The sequence below is a fragment of the Mesoplodon bidens genome, assembly GCF_964165515.1.
Source record: "Mesoplodon bidens genome assembly, contig: HAP1_SCAFFOLD_81, whole genome shotgun sequence".
Classification (NCBI taxonomy): domain Eukaryota; kingdom Metazoa; phylum Chordata; class Mammalia; order Artiodactyla; family Ziphiidae; genus Mesoplodon; species Mesoplodon bidens.
The window spans coordinates 1,482,096-1,503,193 of NW_027672552.1; the positions used below are offsets into that span (position 1 = coordinate 1,482,096).

Below are 21,098 nucleotides of genomic sequence, written 5' to 3' on the forward strand. Positions count from 1 at the left end.
GAATAGGAACTTGAGAACATAAGGTGTTCATTACTTTTAAATGTTAAGCATTATGCATCACCATCATTCCTGCTGACTCAAGGGCTAATTTTGAGAGTGTTGGCAGGAGGGCAAATTGATGCACCCAGACATTTGACAAAAACTGCATTTAGACTCCAAAGCTTTCATTTCACAGGGAGTCTGATATGGTTATATTACCAAAATCTCAGAAAACAACAAACTTAGACAAAGTGTGACTTTAAGTTATTGCAAAAATGAATAAGCAAGAAATGAAAACATATGTCTGCAGCAAAATGTGTACACAGATGTTCCTAGCAGCTTTATTCAAAATAGCTGAAAGTGGAAACAAACCAAATGTTCATCAGCTGATCAGTGTATAAACAAAATGTGGTATATCCATAAAATGAAATATTACTTGCCATGCAAAGAAGTGAAGTGCTGATACATGGAACAACATGGACTAATCTTGAAAACATTATGCTAAGTGAAAGAAGCCAGATATAAAAGGCCACATATTGTATAATTCCATTTATATGAATGTCTGGAATTGACAAATCTATAGAGAAAGTCGATTTGTGGTAAGCTAGGGCTGGGGAGAGTGATGAGATTGAAGGGTGAAGTTTAGGGGGAACAGAGTTTCTTTTCTAGAGTGATGAAAATGTTCCCAAATTGATTGTAGTGATGGATGCACAACATTGTGAATATACTAAAAGTCATTGAACTGTACACTTTTAATGGGTGAATTATATGGTATGTGAATTATGCCTCAACAACGTGTTTTTTTAAGAAAAAGAGTTTATAGGAGCTTTATTCATAGGTGCCAAAACTGGGAAGCAACAAGATGTCTAAGGTGAATGGATAAATCAACTGTGGTACATCCAGACAACTGAATAGTATTTATTCAGCACTGAAAAAATGAGCTATTAAGCCATGAAAATACATGCAGGAACCTTAAATGCATATCACTAAGTGAAAGAAGCCAATCTGAAAAGGCTACCTACACACTGTATCATTTCAACTATATGACATTCTGGAAAAGGCAAAACACTGGAGACAGTAAAAAGATTGGTGGTTGCCAGGGGTTAGGGTGGAGGATGCAGTGAAGAGGCAGAGCACAGAGGATTTCCAGGGCAACGAAACTACTCTGCGTGATACTACAATGGTGGAGACATGTCACTATACACTTGTCTAACTCACGTAAACTATGGGCTCTGGGTGATAATGATGTGTCCATGTAGGTATGATTGTAACAAATGTCCCACTCTGGTGCTGCATTTTTTTTTTAAATTTCCTTCCTCCCTCCCTCCCTCCCTTCTTTCCTTTCCTTTCCTTTCCTTTCCTTCCTTTCTGCTGTGTTGGGTCTTCTTTGCTGCGCGCAGGCTTTCTCTAGTTGCAGTGAGCGGGGGCTACCCTTCGTTGCGGTGCATGGGCTTCTCATTGCAGTGGCTTCTCTTGTTGCAGAGCACGGGCTCTAGGTGTGTGGGCTCCAGTAGTTATGGCTTGCGGGCTCAGTAGTTGTGGCTCACAGGCTCTAGAGCACTGCCTCAGTAGTTGTGGTGCACAGGCTTAGCTGCTCCGTGGCATGTAGGGTCTTCTTGGTCCAGGGATCGAACCCCTGTCCCCTGCATTGGCAGGCGTAACCACTGCACCACCAGGGAAGTCCTGGTGCTGGATGTTGATAGTGGGAGAGGTTGTGTGTGTGTGTGGAGGGGTGTTGGGGGGGGTCAGATGGCATATGGAAGCTCTGTGTTTTCTGCTCAGTTTTGTTGTGAACCTTAAACTGCTCTAAAAATTAAAGTCTAAAGAAAGAAGCAAAGGAGGGTGAGGAGGAAGGGGGTGAGGAACAGGAAGAGGGCCAGGGCAAGGACGGAGAGGAGGAGGAGGTGACCTCACAAGGCCCATCTCAGTTGGCACCACGTCTGAAATTTTCCCTGCCTCTCTCTCATCTCCCTCCTGGCGGAAGAATTAATTGCTCTTTCATCTGTATTTTCATTGTGTTCTTATTCCTACTTCTTTTATAGTTCATATCACTTTATTATACTTGTTTGCAGGCCTTACTTACTGAACTATGACCTGCCTGAGGGCAGAGGCAATGCCTTATTTTCTTGATATTTCTACTAGAAATACTACATGGTAGAGTTCAATGAAAGTGTGGTGTGTGTATGAACGAAGAACATCTTAAAGCGGCAGTGTTCAGTTCAGCTTTAAAGGATTCTACTCTAGAATCTGTTGTTCTTCAGGCTCTTTGGTAACCTGAAAAAAGCTCCCTCTACGTGGCTCATCCCTGGGACCGTGGCCAGGATGTGAGCGAGAGCACTGAGGACATGTGACAATCCTAGACGAACGACTTATCCCTACTGAGTCTCCTCCAATAGGCAGCGTACTATTCTAGTAGAGCTTTTGGAAAATACTCTTTCTTGGGGATAATCTAACCATGTGCAGCCTGAAATCTGGAACCAGACTTCTGTGTAGTGATGAAGGTCAACTGGGAAGATGTCATTGGGCGGAGAGGAGAAGCTCTCACTCTACTGAAAGCCACCACTGCCACCTCAGGATGGCTGCCTGAAATGCTCTGGTGAGAGCTTTATTACAAGGCTCTGGGGTTAGATATATGTAAAATGTGTGACATGTGTTCCTGGGAGGGATGACATTTTAAGCTTTTATTATTCATTTATACCTTACTGAGAATCATATGTAATAGAGTTCTTGAAAGTAGGTTTTAAGAGGGCAATAGAGAAAACTTACCAAGACACTGGTGCTAAGAATGAAAAGGAAAAGGTACCTAAGAGGTGATAGGATGCCAAAAATAGCTTTTCTTTACTTCCCAAATTTGGCCTCACTTAATGGATAAAGTGAATATTCTCAATCACATAACCACTTTAATTTTAGTACCAGGGCATACTTTTTAAGAAGTCACTTATTTATATTGTTTAAAATAGTAGCATGGAGAATGTGGGGAATTTAGTAGGTAGGGCTCTACCACTTACTTGCTGAACCAAATCTAAGGAAGTTTCTTCCCGTCTCTGAACTTCAGTTTTATTTACTGATAAAATGGGCACAATAATACCTGTACTGTTTACATCACAGGATGTTTGTGAAAATGCACTGAGATCGCTGAAAGCAAAATGTTTTATAAATTAGACAAATAAATTTATAATTTATCATTGATGTTAGTCTAGGAAGGATAAGTGCTGTGAACTTCTGCTACTAAATACCAATGGAGTTTATTTGTGGTTGGTACAAAAAGAAAAACAAAAGCAAAGAAAAGTGCTGTACATTTAGTCCTTTGTTTCTTTCAATTTTGAAGGAGTTCTACCAGGTTCTGAAAAGGAATCTTATTAACATTTTGGGAAAAGCCTTTTTATTGAAACTTCTTGTAAGTTTTACACGCAAGGCACACACATGTATGTAAGGGTATCTAGCCAACATGTGCCCTTTTAAAAGAGAAAAGCTCTTCTATAACCATCTTCTCCAAGGATCGTTAATTTGTATCAGAAAATTGGAGAGGCATGCAGGGATACCTTCCTAAGGAGCATAAAATGTCTGAGCAGTTATCACCCATAGCATCTGTCCCTTCTCTGATCTATTCCAGAGATCACTTGCCAATTCACAAATGCCATGGGGGACCTCTCCTGTGCGGTTATGTAACTCTTGACCTGTGTAGGGCTTGCCCCTAAAACTGCACCATGAGGTCCTTAAGGACAGAGCCTGCGACTTACAGGTACTGGTGTCTCCTAGTTTCCAGCAGTAAATATTTATTAAATGAAAACTTGGCTGAGGCTGCATATCAAGGTCTGGAGGAAGTGGTGCCTCTTGGCAGATTTTATCCTCAGGGTAGGTTACCTGTTCCTGCATAATTGAAAGAAGACTCTGTGGGTTTGAAGGCTGTCTAACCCTTTCACAGGAGATCAAGTAACTGTGCTAGGCCATGGGTGTCAAATAAAGGGCATCACAGTTTAAGAAAGACATGAGAAATTAGGAGACAGTTCAGAGAACAGCTATCATGAAGATAAAGAGTTTAGAAAGGAAGATGTAGGAAGAGGGGAGGGAAATACTGGGATTATTTAAACCTGACAAGAGGAGCCTGAAAAAAAGCATGGCAGGTAGTTGATTTTCAAACATTTATGGGGATGATTATATAGAGCAGAGCTTCTCAACCTTTGTGGCAAGGCACACTTAAGAAAAGATGATATTTACAGGGCCCACAAGGATAATCAGGTAAGGCTGCTCAAGACTCGATTCTTCTCTAAGGCTTTGACATTCCTGGGTCCCACCGTGCCACCAGAGGACTTAGCACAGCCTTTGGGTAGTGTTATGGACAGAATATTTGTGTCCTACCAAACTCATATGTTGAAACCCTAAGGCCAATATGATATCATAGTATTAGGAGATGGGGCCTTTGGGAGGTGATGGAATTAATGCTCTTATAGAAGAGACCTCACAGAGCTCTCTCACCCACTTTTTCTGCAGGGTTGCTGGGAGAAGACAGCTGTTGACAAACCAGGAAGTAGGTCTCACCAGACACAGAATCTGCTGTTGCCTTCATTTCGGACTTCCCAGCCTCCAGGACTATGAGAAATACGTGTTTGTTGTTTAAGCACCCAGTCTATGGTGTTTTGTTACGGCAGCCCAAACTGACTAGGACAGGGATTTGTGCACATGTTAGAAAATTGATGTCCCCTAGTCAGGGACTGTCTGTATTTTAGGTAGAGTAGGAAGAAGTAGGGTCAAAACAAAAGATGGAAGATTGGAATAAAATGAGAAAACACTTTATTCTTAGATTTGAAAATACCAGATTGGTTTGTCAAAGGGTGCGTGTGTGTGTGTGTGTGTGTAGCATGTCCTAAAAGTCTTTATGCAGTTTAAGCTTCACTAACTTCAGAAAAATAAGTGCTACAGACTTATCCTCAAGATCTCGTGAAAGTTTAATTATTTACATTTATTTTATAGTAACTTTAGTTTTGTGAATGTTGAACAATGAATTCTTCATTTTAATTATTTGAGTCAGCCCCTCTGACTGAAGATGGTAACGGCTGACTGCAACAAAAAGCAAAATTCCCTATTCAACATTCACAAAACTGGATAAAAGAACTTTTAAGTTCTTTAGAACTGGGTTTGCGTAGTGAAAAGATTCTATAGGAAAGATGGATTTAAGGACATATATGATCCTGAGTATAAATGTGTGGGTACAAGCAAAACTTCCAGACAGTATTTCAGACACTTAAGGCAGTGGAATTGGTGAGACCCAAGTCAAGTTTCTATCAAACAGTAGACGGGACCCAGGTAGTATCTGGGTTACCGATGGGACAAGCAGAAAATTTCATTACTGTAAATATATGAAACCATGAAAGGATGGAGTTGGAAAATAGGATGGCAGGGTAGGGCAGAGGGACCTGGAAGGCCCAGCAGGGGCGGAAGGGGTTGCTGGACTGGTGGGTGGGGGAGGGGCCGTGGACACACCCTCTCCATGTTGTCCCCTCCCCCACACTCAGAAACCCTTTGTGACTCTTCAGTGCTCTGTGATGCAGGCCTGGGACTGCTCAATAACTTCAGTAACTTCAAGCAGCCTTGTGATTCAGAAAACGGAATTCAGAAAATGGAACGCTCTCTCGTTTTTGAACAGCTTACTGACCCATGTCCGAGCTGTGACTCAACATCCTTGGATACTGACCAAAACCTCGTCGTCCTGTGCGGGTTGGGGTTGCTTCTTCTGTTCCTGTGGTACCTGGTGCGCTTGCCATTTTCATCTATCTTTAGTAAAACCAAAGACATCCGAAAGGTAAGCAGCCCTGGGTGAGCCCCCAACGGAGATTCTTTATTGTTGTTTCCATTTCTATTCCCACATTTTGTGTGTGTGTGTGTGTGCATTTTTTTATTAGTTTCTGCTTTATAACAAAGTGAATCAGTCATACATATACATCTGTTCCCACATCCCTTCCCTCAAGCATCTCCCTCCCTCCCACCCTCTCCATCCCACCCCTCCAGGCGGTCACAAAGCACCGACCTGGTCTCCCTGTGCTCTGCGGCTGCTTCCAGTGGAAGCCCATGTCCCATCTGAGTGTTTGGAGGACTCCAGGATAAAATCCCAAACAGTAATTCTGTGGCCCTGGGTTGGGTTATTTAGAGAGTTTGGGATCTCTGCAGGAGAACAGAGTTCCCCATTGCTTGATCATGCCTCACATTCTCATGTCAGGCATCACTCGACAAAGCCTTCCTTTGTGCTGGGCTGATCAGAGCAGCAATGCTGAGCCTCTGACCATAGGCTGGAGCCTGAGCTCCAGGATACAGGGTCCTATCTGAGGGACATGGACTTAACTGTTGGCCTCAGATGCTAGGCCCTCCTTGGGCAGATGACTTCTGACTGAGAATATCAAGTGTGGACCTCATAGTCGAAAGTCCTTCTTTGAGTTTGTCAAAGAAGAAAAAAATGGAAAGCATTTTAAACCTTTAAAATTGATAAAAAGAAGGAACATAAAGTTCTGTTAATTAAAAGAGAGTCATATTATTCATGGATAATGAATATCTGAGTTTCCTAGAGAAGAGTGAGAGAAATGAGCCCCAGCCCTTCATTCTTTTCTTTTGTTCTCAGCATCAGGGCAGAGCCAAGAGGAGAAGGAAAGGTGGAACACCAAAAGGTAAGGTTCTGCCTATCCCACCTGAACTCTCCAAGGGTGACCCTTCCTGCCTTTTCCAGGAGATCCAAGGTCCCTGATCTCTGAGGATGTCAACTGCTAGGTACAGTTTCTCTCAGAGACCAGAGTTCTCAGAGGAGAGGCTTGTGGGAAGGCAGTCAGAGCCTGAGACACTTCTCAGATTCCCTGCTCTGCTCATCGCTGGGCATGAAGCAGTGATGGACCTGGGCAATGGGTGTTTCCCAACAGGTGGCCAGGTGAGATGTCAAGAGTCAGAACTTCTGTGTCCTGATTTTGTAAAAGTCCTTTGACTTCCTGGATGATCAGATCCCTCTCTAAGGCAACACTGATCTCTGGGCTTCACATGGTGGTTTTGAGCATCACATGAGATAAAATGCATGTGAAAGTACTTTACAAGAAGCAACATACACATGTTAATATCACTGACCATTTGACCTCATCTACTAATTCTTGGGTCTTTCAGAGTCTAATATCCCAAGGGTTTCCCATAAGGGGACTCCTTTATTATCCCTATGCTTCTACCTTCATTACATATAACCCACTCTCCTGGTTTCTCAGGTTGGAGATGTCACCAGACAGAAACAGAGGAGAAAACGCAGCTGATTTCTATTCTGAAAAGGTGACTCTTTCCCCTTCTTTCCTGATCCCCCCTTAGCATGTTCTATGCAATTCCAGGGATTCAGTGCAACCTGCTGTAGTCATGGCAGGGGGTAGCATAGGAATGAGTATGTGATGAAGGCCTTGAGGTGAGGGCTACTGAGCATGTTGTGAACTCATGGATGTGGAGCAATGTGAAGGGGCAGCAGGCTTCCAGTGACCCCACCCCTGCCAGGCCAGCAGGTCCCCCTTTCCTTGTTCTGGTCCTGGTTGCACCTTTGTACTTCCTGTCTTCTGCAGCACCCTGGGCCGGCACGATGACACCAGCCGCTTGCGTCAACTCTTATGTCCAGACCCCTTCTGTGAGGTGTGTAATAATGCAACTGCTGAGGTCAGTCGGCTGCTACTCCCAGAGGCCCTGGAAGATTCTACTTCCTCTGTGTCCCCGTTGGCTTCCACAGCTTCTGTGACTGAGTCATCGTTTACTCTGTCCCCTGCCTTCTCAACAGTCCCTCCAAGGGACCTAACACCAGCCTCTCTGCTTGAGCCTACCACACTGCCCACCTCCGTTCTCTCCCCTAACCCAATGACCCCCTTAGTTGACTCTTTTTCACCCTCCCCAGTGGGTCATTCTCTGGCACCAGAGCCTTTTCCTTCCTTGGATTCCAAATTCCCTGTGGACTACTCCCCACCCCAACCCCTTGCCTTTCCCCGTCTCCTACCATGTGACACTCAGACAGCAGGTCCTGTTCTCCCACGAGAGGCCACTTTGTCTCCGGATACCGTTTTCTCTCTTGACCCCACCCTTTCCCAAGATATCAACCCCTTATCAGATTTGTCCCAGGCAATGAATCACCCCGATTCTTTTGCTTGTCATCATGCACCACCAGCTCTGTCTGTTTCACCACAGCCAGACTGCACTTTATCTGTCACTCAATCTAAATCAATTGCCATCTTACTGAAGCCTGTTCCTGAGAACTCACTTCCAGAAAGCCCTGGTGTAATGTTCCAGCTAGAGGAAGATGTGGGGAAAGATCTGGGACACAGCCTAGAGAATGGCCCAAAAGATCACCTGTTGAATGACCCAAAGAGCTCTTCAGGTAAGGATCTGGGGTATGACTCTGAGAAAGACCTAAACAGTCAGATGGTGAGTCTCTCAGAGAAAAATTCAAGGGTGTCAGCAAAGAGTCTAAGTCGGAGACAACTTGAAAATGTCCTAAAAGGACATTTGAGCAAGAAGTTGGAGGACATACATGAGGGTCGGCTCCCTGAGACTGTGCGTAATTCATGGCATGCTATCAAGCAAACATTGCTTCTTTCTGTGAAATCCCACACCCGAACAAAACAGAGAAGTTTGCCATCATCAGTGGGTGAGGCCTACCCCCTGAATACCTTCCAGGACCTGACTTTTGTTGATTCCAGTCCACAACAGATGCTGGAAGCCCATATTAAAAGGTTTCATATGAGGATGTTGTGGGCCCTTCCCCGCAAGGTCCTTGAATCCATCCAGATCTTTAAATTGAAAGATGCCTCATGCCAGTCCTTGTCTCAAGCCAACTTGCCCTCCTCAACCAATGTGATTTCTGAGGCAGACTCCAAATCTGGGAGCTTCAAGTCCTTGAGAGGAAGCTCTGCATCTCTCCATGGAGACAAAGTGGGAACAACAAATTCAGCCCCTGACCTGGATCGTTCTCCCCCTGCCACCTCACCTGTGGGCAAAGGAGGACAGAGGGTCCTGAGACAACCACGCTCTGATGTCAACCGTGGGCTGGCAGAGGGTGTTCAGAGAATTAAGGATGCCAGACAGACTCGTCTGCCTGTCTCCCTCTGCATCACAGGGAAAGCAGGTCATAGACAGACTCAGCTGGCCAACAGATATCCCCAAAAGCTGCTTGCAAAGCAAGCTGGGGCCAGATATGAGCCGAAGCATAAGAGTGTGCGTTCCAGTGATAAAGGAGAAATGCAACAGGGCAAAAAGGTGGAGAAGTCAGAACCTGTTTCAATGCCCAGATGGTCTAGGGAGGTATTCACGGCTGAGGAGCTTGATACTCTTCAATTAAAAACTAGTGACATGTTGGCAAGTAGCAAGCCAGGGAGCTCCCAAATGATAAATGTGAATGAGAATAAAGTAGAAACTACCGTGACCACTGGAAGCCCCCCAACCAAATTACCAGTTCCCCAAGATCCTAAATCATTAGACCTTAAAGAACAACTGTTCAGTGAGTTGAACTTTAAACTGGAGAACAGGGAGCATAGCCAGGCTCAAGGCCAACCCACTGACACATCCCTTGCTTCAGATAACTTGACTTACGAGGCCTCACTGACTCATGCCCAGGGTGTCTCAGGTGGGGACATGGGAGCTTCCCAGGTGCTGCATGTCCATTTGGAGGACAGAGGAATCAGGATGCAGCAGCAGCAGGAACCTTGGGTCCCTAAGCATGCCTTAAGGAGGTGCCAGGATAAGAATTTCCCACCAACTGCAAAGAGAGTGAGCCCTCTGGAGCCCAAGGCAGAAGAGCTTGATCGAGGGGATAAAGGGTTCGGGACATCCCAACTTAGGAGGAAGCGTTTCCCTACTCAGGAGATGGTACTAGAGAAGACACTTGCGAGCAAGTCTTCCCAGATGCTATCACAGAAGGGACAGCCTCTTCCTGAAGGCCATATCAGAAAAAGAATGAAGCACTTCTTGCAATGGCTTTTTTCTGGGATAAAATACAAAAGGCAAGAAGATGCCCAGGAAAAGGGCAGCCCCATATCAACTGTGCAGAACAGAGGCCTAGTTAAAAGTAGAGCTGCCTTGACTGGGACAACTGAAGCTCAGAAAATCGCGACAGGCATCAGGAAGTTCCTAGATGAGAAACCGGGGTGTCAGTATGCAATGGATGTCACCTACTCTCAAGAGCCCCTTCCTTCCCCAGTGCAGTTTAGGAAAACTCAGCAAAAGGTGCAAGTGCAGGTCTGGACAGAGCCTGTCCAGGGGCATCCTTTCAACCACAGGGCTCCCTCCTGTAAACTGACAAATATCAAGTCCTGCCATCAAGAAGCTATCTTTGCTGGCCAGAGTTATCCTCCAAGTAGTACAAGACAGATCAGAGATAAGAAGAGACACCCCCAGAAAGTTGTGGCATTCAAGGACCAGCGACTGTGTCACAAACATCCCCCACCAGTGTCCCACAGGGAGCCTGTGCCCCATCCAAGCCCCACCCGCAGGCGTCAAGCTGGCCAGGCACCCACCACTGCGCTCAGCACTGCTGAAGGCCCTGTGTTCAGACATCTGTCTCTACTGTCTAGACAGAAAACACTGCCCCAGAATTTCCAGGGATGAAGACTTCCCATCCAGAAATAACTCCTTCCTTGTAGAGATTATTGATTCTCCCCAATAAATATTTATCTAATAATAGTGTATCTTTTCTGTGTACTGTGTACTGTGTTGGGGGCATGGGTTTTGGGTAACTCAGGGCTTATGTGTAAGGGAAAGGAAGGAGATAGTTCAGCTCTTACTGACTGCTTCCTTTGGCTTTGGCTAAAAGGTGACCAGTCCTCTGGAGTTCTTGCTAAGAAATAGATATTGTGCCCCTTCCACCCCCGCCACCACCCCCGCCCCACCCCAAAGCCCATTTCCTCCCTGATGAAATTTGAGGAGGTGGGCTTTGTCTTCTGCCGCGTAGCTTAGCCTTACTGAAAATGTATAGCAGCCCACATATCCCTCCTCACTGAATGTTTTATATCCTTTAGAGAAGTAGGGGAGATAGGTCTTTTATACCTGAGGAGCATTAAGTACAGGTATACTTTCTGAAAATAATGCTGAAGAAGAAATAACAGCTTAATCATTATTTAGAACTCAGTGACCAGAGGCTCCTAGAGGGGGCTGAACCCTGAATGGCACTATTTGGGCGGAGGTGCTGCTCTACTGGACCCTGGGCTACTTGCCGTAGGGTCCAGGAACAGCACAGCAGCTGCTTAAGAATCTGTTATGTGGGTCATGTTAATGTATCTGGAGAGCATACTTTAAACTTGACATGGAGGTTTCCTTACTAGAAAGGCACCCTGGGGAAGTGGTTCCCCTCCCGGGATATTTTTTCAGGCTGCTCAGTTGATGACTGGTTTTTTTTTGCAGAGGAAATACACCACTCAGCTGTCAGTGGTAGGAATGTTGACCAGGCAGCCACCTACCTCCCAGGGTAAAATACAGCTGAGAGTAAGCAAAAGATGTCTTAAAGTGAGTGGGAAGGAAAGAAAAAGTGAAGGGAAAGAATGTCCTTACTGGTGGAACAAAGTTCATGCCTCATCATTCCCATATTCTAACCCTGTCCTGCTCCCCCATTCCTCAATCTGATCCAAGCACCATGTGCTTGAGGCTGACCAGAGAACTGCACGGCACACTGATGCCTTATATCAAAAAGGCATGGGGGTGTCTTTGAGTACTAAAACAGTATCTCCAAGGATGTCATCAATATGGCATCCCCCTCTTTGGGGAAGGTGATCATGGTGCTTTCCTTCCATCTATGCTTGATGGGAATATACAAGATATTGCCCTTAGTGTGTACAGTTCACCAATCAAGATGAAGGTGCCACCACTGATATTAGTAGCCTTGGTGGAGCCGTGGTACACCTCCCCAGAATACCTGCAGCTCAGGAACCAGAGGTGAGTCCTAGACTATGCACTGGGGTTATCAGACATTTGGGGGCTTAGCATGGACCTCCTGTTTTTGGCCAAGGCTGCACACATACCCACCCTTACAGTGAGGTCTAGAGGGAAGGCAACTCTACTTGTACAGATTGGGACTCAAAAATAGGGTGAGTATCCTAGAGAGCACCTGAGGTAGTTTTTCCAGAAAGACTTATGGATACTGGGTGTTAAAACAAAAAAACAAAAATAGATGTCCACTACAGCCTTCTCTCACTACTTTTATTTTCTTATCCAGAGTTATGACATTGATCCTACAATATCTGAAGCTTATGGTCACACAGAGAAGGCAGATTCCGTGGAGCCCCCGGGAGAGGGACAAAAGGTGGGAGGGGGCCCAGGGTGGGGAACATGAAGAGGTGAGGAGTGGTGGAGGGCTCTAACCTCCATGTGGATAGACCTATCAGTAACCCAGCTTCCCTGTTCCTACATCATCTCATTTTTACTTCCATTCCAGTGCAGTCACTGCCACACTGTAGAGCTTATTACCAGGAACACTTCTGCCATCTGGAATAATACAGTCTGACATTCCACCCTTTGGCCTCATCCTCCATCCTCCCAGCTTATATACTACTTGTTAATTTTTCAACTTTAGGTCGTTTTTCCACTTACTCTTCCTCTATCCACCAAGCTCTTGTTTTCTTTTTCGCTCTCTCCAAGGTAGGCTTGGTGGTCTATCAGGTAAGCAACATTTAAAAAGCTCCACTACAAATAGGTCCCATCCAATCACCTTGAATCCTTCCCGTCTGGCAAAATCCCCTATCTCTGCCTTTTCCAGAAATACCTTCCCATAAGTAGCTGATGACTATTGGATTAAATCTCACAATCAAGTCTACTGATGCCATGATAAATTCAGCCCTCATGCTACCTGGAAATAATGCAGCCATTCCACAAATTCTTATTCCATGCTTACTAACATGTGAACAAAACAAATGGAACTTAGGTCACTGTTTCCTTAGTCCATTTTCTCTCCAGTGCTACTCAAATCTATTTCAAATCTCCTTCACTTTTCTCAAATTTAGGCCATCTCCACTTGCTCAGCAGATGTGCCAAACCACCATTCACAGAGGAACTAGAAGTCATGAGATGGGAAATTTTCATCAAAATCCTTAAAAAAAAATTTCCCATTCCTCCTTTCCTTCTTCCTTCCTGTTATATGGAAAGAAGTTTCTTTCCCAACGTCAAAGGAATTACACTTCCTGAAATTTCCTTATTGAGAGATAGCTAAACTCTAGTCTTGATGGACTGATCACCCTGGCCAGGTATCCTTTTGCTCCCTCCCTCTCCTTATGAGTCACTCTACATCTTTTATTATTTTTAAAGCTTTTTAGTAAAAAATGTTTAAACATGCACGAAAGCAGACAGAACAATGTAACCTCCCATACACCCCTCACCCAGCTTTCACAGTTATCATTTGGCATGTGTGCTACATCCCATCTTTTACACTATGATTAAAGTGCAAAAGCCCATTTAAACACCTTGTCATCTATCTCTTAAGACATATGCTATGTGCCCACGTCAGAGCTCTCACATTTCTTTGATACTTATCACCTGTGGTACACAGTTATTCACAACAGATGTACACAGCATTGGTGACAAAAAAGCATTGTGCTTTAGAGGCTCTGGCAATCAGTTCTGCTCTGCCTTTTAGTCAACCCTAAGGAGTCATTTGAATGAATTCCTCCCTCAACCCCATATAAGAAGTAATCTTACAGGTCAAATTCAGTGCACAATATTGCTTTCCCTTAATCACACAGTAACTATAACATGCAGAGAGCATAGAAGTAGTAAACTGGGCATGTTGATAAAGACTTGACATTACTATATGTGTTTTCAAATATTTACAAGAAAATATTTTTCCTGTCACATAGTTAAAATGAGCTATTGTGTTCCGAGTTAAACACAGTAGATAAAACACACTTGTTTATCTTCTCTCTTTCCCCAAATGCCATTAAAAGCAAGAGTAGATGAAAAAAAAAAGTAAGAGTAGGTGAAAAGAGGTTCAACATCTCTAGGCATCAGGGAAATGAAAACCAAAGCCACTATGATATAACACTTCACACACACAAGAATGACGAGAAACACAAAGTCAGATTAAAACAAGTGTTGGTGAGAATGCGGAGAAACTGGAACCCTGATACACTGCTTGTGGGAATGAAAAATGGTGCAGCTGTTTTGGAAAACAGTCTGGCAGCGCTTCAAAATGTTCAACATAGAATTACTATGTGACCCAGCAACTCCACTTCTAGGTATGTACTCAAGAGAAATGAAAACATATGTCCACACAAAAACTTGTAAACAAATGTTCAAAGCAGTATTATTCATGAGTTAAAAGGCAGAAACAACCCAAATGTCCATCAACTGATAAATGGGTAAATAAAATATGGTATATCCATGCAGTGTAATACTTTTGGCGTTAAAAAGCACTGATACATCCTACAACATGGCTGAACCTTGAAAACATGCTAAGTGAAAGAAGCCAGTCACAAATAACCACGTATGATTCCATTCATGTGAAATATTCAGAATAGGGAAGCCAAGAGAGGACAGAAAGTAGATTAATGGTTGCTTAGAGCTGGGAGATGAAGGGTGGTGGGTTAAATAGCTAAAGGTTACGGGGTTCTTTCTGAAGTCATGAAAATGTTTTTAAAATTGTGATGCACATATCTGTGAGTATACTAAAAATCCTGGAATTACACACTTTAAATGAGTAAATTGTATGGTATGTGAACTATATCTCAATAAAACTATTCAAACAAAGGATTTAAAAAGAATAAGTGCTTAAGGATGACTAGAAGGAGAGAGGATACAACAAAAGATGTCAACACATTTTTGGAAGATGGAAATCTGGTGGAGGAATGGTAACTGGTGAGCAGAGCAGACGAAGTGCTGGCAAACCGATTCACACCACAAAACGCCAGAAGACCTATGACCTGGTGGCACCAGATCAGAAAAATTAGGGGTTCCATGCTGTAAACACGTTGATTTTTTTCCTTCTTTTTTTTTGTATTGTGTTTAATTAAAAAAAATTTGTTGGTGGGGAGGGTGTGGTGCTCTTCTTCAGCATTTTGTAAAATCCTGTTGAAATGTGCAGAGGGTCCCAGGTTTCTTGCCTGAGACAGAATGTGAGATAACTTTTGAAGCTGGCATTACACATTTCTGGGGTTTGGGTATGGTGATGGTGGTAGCTGCAAGAATCAAAGGCAGAAATCCCAAAGTTTAGGTAAAATCCAGGACAGCAGGCAATGGTCCATTTTTTAAATGTATTTATTTGAAAATAACTAAACTTGTGGAAAAGATGCATGGATGGTAAACACTATGTACCCTTTATCCAGACTTACCTACTAACATTTTGACCCATTTGAGATCTCTCTCCTCTCTCTGTCTCTGTTTCTGTCTCCTTCCCTTCCTGCCTCCACTCTCTCTATATATGAATACACACACACACACACACACATATATGAAAAATATGCATACATTTCTGAATATTTGAAAATACATTTCATGCACCATGCACCTTCTCCTTGAATATTTCATTGTGTATTTAAGAAAAAGAAGATTCTCTTACATACAGTACAGTTAGTTTTCCCCTTCAGTAAATTTAACAATGACATAAAACTTTTAACTAATCTCCCATTCATATTCCATTTTTGTCAATTTATTGAGTAATGTCCTTTGTGGCTTTTTTTCAAAACCTCCATTACAGGATTCAGAATCACAGACTGCATTTAGTTGTCATGTGTTTTTAGTCTCCTTTAATCTGGATCAGTGTTTCTCAGTCTTTCTTTTTTTATGACAAGGCCACTTTTTGAAGAATATATTTGATGTGTCATTTTTATGACCCCTTCTATCCTGGAAATTCTTTTGGTGGAGCTTATATTGCTCAGACTTTAGAGGATGTTTTTACAGTTGTGAATCCTAGGGACCTCAGGGACAGTCAGGACCAAACTTTCTATAAAAAAAAAATACCAGAGATACAAAGATATGTGGAGGGGTTTTTCTGAACAGATACACCTCCTGCAGTCAAGGGAGGAAGGTATGTGAGATGGAGTGGGCTTGAAATGGACCCTCCTTTTGGGTACAGACAACAGTGGAGCTGTGGATGCAGGAGAAGACAGGTAAAGAAAGGAGCTGTCATTATTAGTATCCTCCTCATAGGGGAGGGAGAGAATTAGGTATCTGGGGTCAAGACTGATTCATCAGACTCAACGAGGGAATACAGGCAAGCAAAGTAAGGAAATGACACAGCTTAATTTCAGCAGTTTATAATCTAAATAATGAAGGCATAAGGGCTACAACTATTAAATGACTAGCACGGGGAGATAAAATAAATACATATACACATCAACAAAAATGACATCATTGTTTAAAAAGGTATGGAGATGCCAACAGGAATTTTGGTGGCAAGTAAGAAAGTAGATGGGGAAAAAATCATAAAACTTTTCATAGAAGAAGTAACCATGAGTGTGATTCCAAAAAGCTAAAACGTATTGCTAAATATTGTGCTCATTAGAAGTTATGTTAAAGAGAAGCCCACTCCTTAAATCAGGGTGTGTTTGGTCCTTCGGGTTGTGTTCTGTAAAATAAAGAAAAAAATTTTAAATGTTTTGAGAGGGATTTTTCAGAAGAGGGAGCAAGCAGCAGGATGAGACACTGTATGGCTGGAGGAGGCTAGATTTGAGAACCTTAGGGGGCTAAATAGCCGAAGAGGGATTTTAGGAAAAAAAGAACTACTAAAGCTTTTTAAGTTGTTTGCCATAGGTTCATGGGTGTGCCATGCCCTTGTTTCCCTTTTTGTCATGCTTCCTGTTCACTGGTACAGGCTACTCTGCACTCTTACACTTTTTGGTGAATGTGAATTCTTTTGAGGAGATATGGGGGCGTATATTTCTTCTGACTATGTTTCTGGCTTCATACAGGTGAAAACACATTATGTATGAGGGGAAGCTGTAGTTGAAGGCTTGGAGGTAAAAATCCCTTGGCATAGAAGAGTTTTAAATATTATGTGGGGTCCAAAGGTAGATCACCAAGCAGCAAAAGGGTCTCAGGTAATATCTGGGTAACGTGTGGTATAAATAGAAATTTTCACTAAGGTAAATATATGGTATGTAAATGTGTGGGTTGGAAGGTGGGTTAGAGGTATCTAAAGGGCCCTGGAGGGATGGATAGATCTGCTGGGTTGGATGGTGGGGGAAGGACTGTGGGTTTATCTCTCTTGTGTTGTCCCCTCCCCCACCCTCAAGAACCTTTGGTGTTTCTGCTTAACCTCTGTAATGTGGGCCTAGAACTCTAGTCTAGAATGTGCACTTTCAATGCCCAGATGCTTGAGGCAGCAATGCACTTCTGATGATCTGGACCATCTTCTTTGTCTGAGGAGCCTTACTGCACCATGGCTGAGCTCCAGCTCAACTTCCTAGGTTTTCCCATCCTTGCCTTTGTGTATTGGGTGGGGCTCCTTCTTCTGGCACTGTGCTACCTAAGGAGGAATTCATGTTTCCCAATATTTTGGAAACAGGGAGAAATCGATCAGGTCAGCAAACCAGAGTCCCTCAAAGATATTAAATCTTTTCAAATAGATGCATTCAATGGTATCAGTTTCCCTCTAAGTACTGCTTTTTCTGCAGCTCACAAATTTTGACAAGTTGTATTTTAATTTCCATTTAGTTTAAAATATTTTTCTCTTGATAGTTCTTCCTTGACCCATGTTTTAGTAGCATGTTGTTTACTCTCCAAACATTTTGGCATTTCCAGCTATTTTTCTGTAATTGATTTCTAGTTTAAGTCCATTATGGTCTGAAAATATACTTTGTATGATTTCTATTTTATATTTGTTAAGGTGTGTTTTGTGGCCCAAAATGTGGTTTATTTTGGTCAGTGCTCCATGTGTGCTTGAGAAGAATGCATATTCTGTTGTTGGATGAAGTATTCTACAAATGTCAATTAGATCAAGTTGATTGATGGTGCTGTTTAGGTCAACTATATCCTTACTGATTTTCCGCCTGCTGAATCTGTCCATTTCTCATAGAGGGGTGTTGAACTCTCCAAAAATAACAGTGGATTCACCTAATTCTCCTTGCAGTTGGACCAGTTTTTGCCTCATATTTTGACAGTCTGTTGTTAGATTGTACACGTTAAGGATTCTTGTGTCTTCTTGGAGAGTTGACCCCTTTGTTGTTATGTACTGCCCCGCTTTATCCCTCATAACTTTCCTTGCTCTGAAGCCTGCTTTGTCTGAAATTAATATAGTTCCTCCTGCTTTCTTTCATCAGTGTTACCATGGTACAGTTTTCTCTTTCCCTTTACTTTTAATCATCTGTGTCTTTATATTTAAAGTGGGTGTTTTGTAGACAACAAATAATTGGATCTTGTTTTATCCACTGACAGTCTGTCTTTTAATTGGTGAATTTAGAACACTTACATTTAGTGATTTTTTTATATAGTTGGATTAATATCTGCCATATCTGTAACTGTTTAGTATTTATTATGTGTATTCTTTTTTTCTTCTTCTCTTTTTCTGCCTTTTCTGATTTTAAACAAGCACTTTATATGATTCCATTTCTCTCTTCTCTTAGCATGTCAAGTATTCTTCTTTAGAAAATATTTTCATGGTTGCCCATGAATTTGTAATATACATTTACAACTAATCTAAGGCCTCTTTTATATAGAACATTATACCACTTCATAGGTAGTGCAGGTTCCATTATAACAGAGTTCCCAATTCCTCCCTCCTGTCCCTTGTAACACTGATGTCATTTATTTCACTTATCCATGTACTATAATCACCCCATACACTATCATTAGTATTATTAGGTCAACTGAGAATAAGAAAAATAAAAGTTTTGTTTTACCTTCATTTATTCCTTCTTCTCCCTTCCTTTATGTAGAGCTGAGTTGTCCTTTTCCTTCTCCTTGAAGAACTTTTTAAACATTTATTCCAGGGCAAATCTGCTGCTGATGAGTATCTCAGTTTTTGTTTGAGAAAGTTTTTATTTCTCCTTCACTTTTGAAGGATAATTTCACTAGGCACAAAGTTCTAGGGTGATTTTTTTTTTCTTGCAACACTTTAAATATTTCACTCAATTCTCTTCTTGCTTGCATGGTTTGTGATAAGCCCATAATTCTTATCCTTGTTCCTTTAGAGGCAGGATATTACTTTCTTCTGTATTCTTTCAAGATTTTATCTTTCAGCTTCCTACAGTTTTAATAAAATATGTCCAGGTATAGACTTTCTTCGTATTTACATGCTTGGTGTTCTCTGAGCTCCCACAATCTATGGTTAATCCGTCATTAATTTTGGAAAATCCTGGGCTGTTATTTCTTCAAATATTTCTTATTCTCTCTTCTCTCTTTCTTCTCCTTTTGGTATTTCAATTACATGTATATTACACATTTTGAAACTGTCTCACAGTTCTTGGATATTCTGAGTTAAAGGTTTTTTTAAAAATTCTTTTTCTCTTTGCATTTCAGTTTGCAAAGTTTCTACTGACATATTTTCAAACTCACTTACTCTTTCCCTGGCCATAGGCAATATACAGATGAGCCAATTAAAAGCATTCTTCATTTCTGTTATAGTGTTTTTGGTTTCCAACATTTCCTTTTGATTCTTTCTTAGAGTTTCCCTCTCTCTGCTTATTGCTCATCTGTTCTTGCATGTTTCTGCTTTTTCCATTAGAGCCCTTAACATGAAACGATGGTTATTTTGGATTCCATGTATGACAATTCAAAAATCTCTGTCATATCTGAATGTGGATCTGATGCTTGCTTTATCTATTCAGACTGTTTTTTCTTGCCTTTTTGTCATACCTTGTAATTTTTTGTTGAAAAGCCAGACATAATGTATTGGGTAATAGGAACTGAAGTAAACAGACCTTAGTGTGAAGTTTTATGTTAATCCAGGTAGGTGTTGGTTGTGTTTAATATTTACTGTAGCTGTATATGTCAGAGACTTCAATTTCCTATAGTGTCCTTGTTTTCATCTCCCTTGGTGTCTTCAGATTCCCCTAAGTCTCCTCCTTATATAGAGCCTATGCCTTGCAGCTCTTTCGGCTATGATCCTCTGTTACCATACTGGAGCCCTGTTGATGTGGTAGTAAGGAGCTGGGGGGGAGGCGATATGATTAAATCTGTCGTTTAGTGGTCCTGTGCCCCTGGGTTATTCACAGATGTTTCTAACTCTTTTCTCTCTTTCTTTCTTTTCACTTTTTGGAAGAGGTAAGAAAGCTAGAGGGAACTGGAGTTGGATAACTTCCCTTCTCCCATGTGGGATAAGTCTCTGGTAGTCTTTTCCTCTGCGGAGTAAGCTTCTGTTATGGAGAACATTCAGGGGATATTTCAGAACGTTTTCAAAATTGTTACTTTTCTTCCCATTCCCACACTCCTCCACCAGAAACATCAGAATCTTTCATGGCTCTTCACTGTGAGAACCTGGTGGGGTTCCCATAGGCGAAACCCATGAATAGGTGGAGGCCCCCCTAAGATAATGACCCTAGGAGTTTCTCGCTCTCATGTTAGCCCATGTGCATCCTCTAGCAATTTGTCAAAGGGTCCTTTTAAGTGTTCCTATCAATTTATGGCTCCAGTGGCCTCTGCTTGAGGTAAGCTGACCTCAACTATGATTCTCTGCATTCACCCTCTATCAAGATTTTGGAGTGATTTGCCCTGTGACCTTAATTCTCTAATGCTACAAGAAAAGTCACTGACTTTCAATTGGTTCAGATTTTGCTTCTTCTAAAGACTGGAGTAATGACTCTCAAGCTCTTTAAGTGTTGGAGCTGGAACCAAAAGTTGCCTCTCAAAGAATGATTCTTTATTTTCTTGTTCCCCTGCTCACATTTCTCAGTGAGATTGGTTGGGTCAGAGAGACACCTAAGATAGGAAGTTCAAGGAGAGGATAGAACATCATAGGCCAGGCAGGGCCAGTAGTTCTGGGGGGACTAAGGCTTCCAGTTGAAGCCCATGGCCCATCTGAGCGTTTGGAGATTGCAGGATAAAATCCCAAGCATAACTTTGCGGCCCTGGGTTGGGTTATTTAGAGAGTTTGGGATCTCTGCAGGAGAAGAGAGTTCTCCATTGCTTGATCATGCCTCACGTTCTCACGTCAGGCCTCACTCGACAGAGCCTTCCTTTATGCTGGGCTGATCAGAGCAGCAATGCTGAGCCTC

At 42.5% G+C, this 21,098-nt stretch overlaps 1 long non-coding RNA gene across 9 annotated transcripts in view; it reads right to left on the reverse strand.

Annotated features, from left to right (window-relative positions):
• Positions 1 to 21,098, reverse strand: part of LOC308610052 — a 1,140,458-nt gene that overhangs the window by 1,033,339 nt on the left and 86,021 nt on the right. The window contains exon 3 of one of the 9 annotated variants that reach the window (XR_014014401.1): positions 5,286 to 5,751. The exons of 7 other annotated variants lie outside the window; for them this stretch is intronic. This is a non-coding gene — a long non-coding RNA (uncharacterized lncRNA). Of the gene's footprint in view, positions 1 to 5,285; positions 5,752 to 16,416; positions 16,514 to 21,098 lie in introns of those variants that run through there. One more of the 9 variants, XR_014014402.1, reaches the window with a different exon arrangement.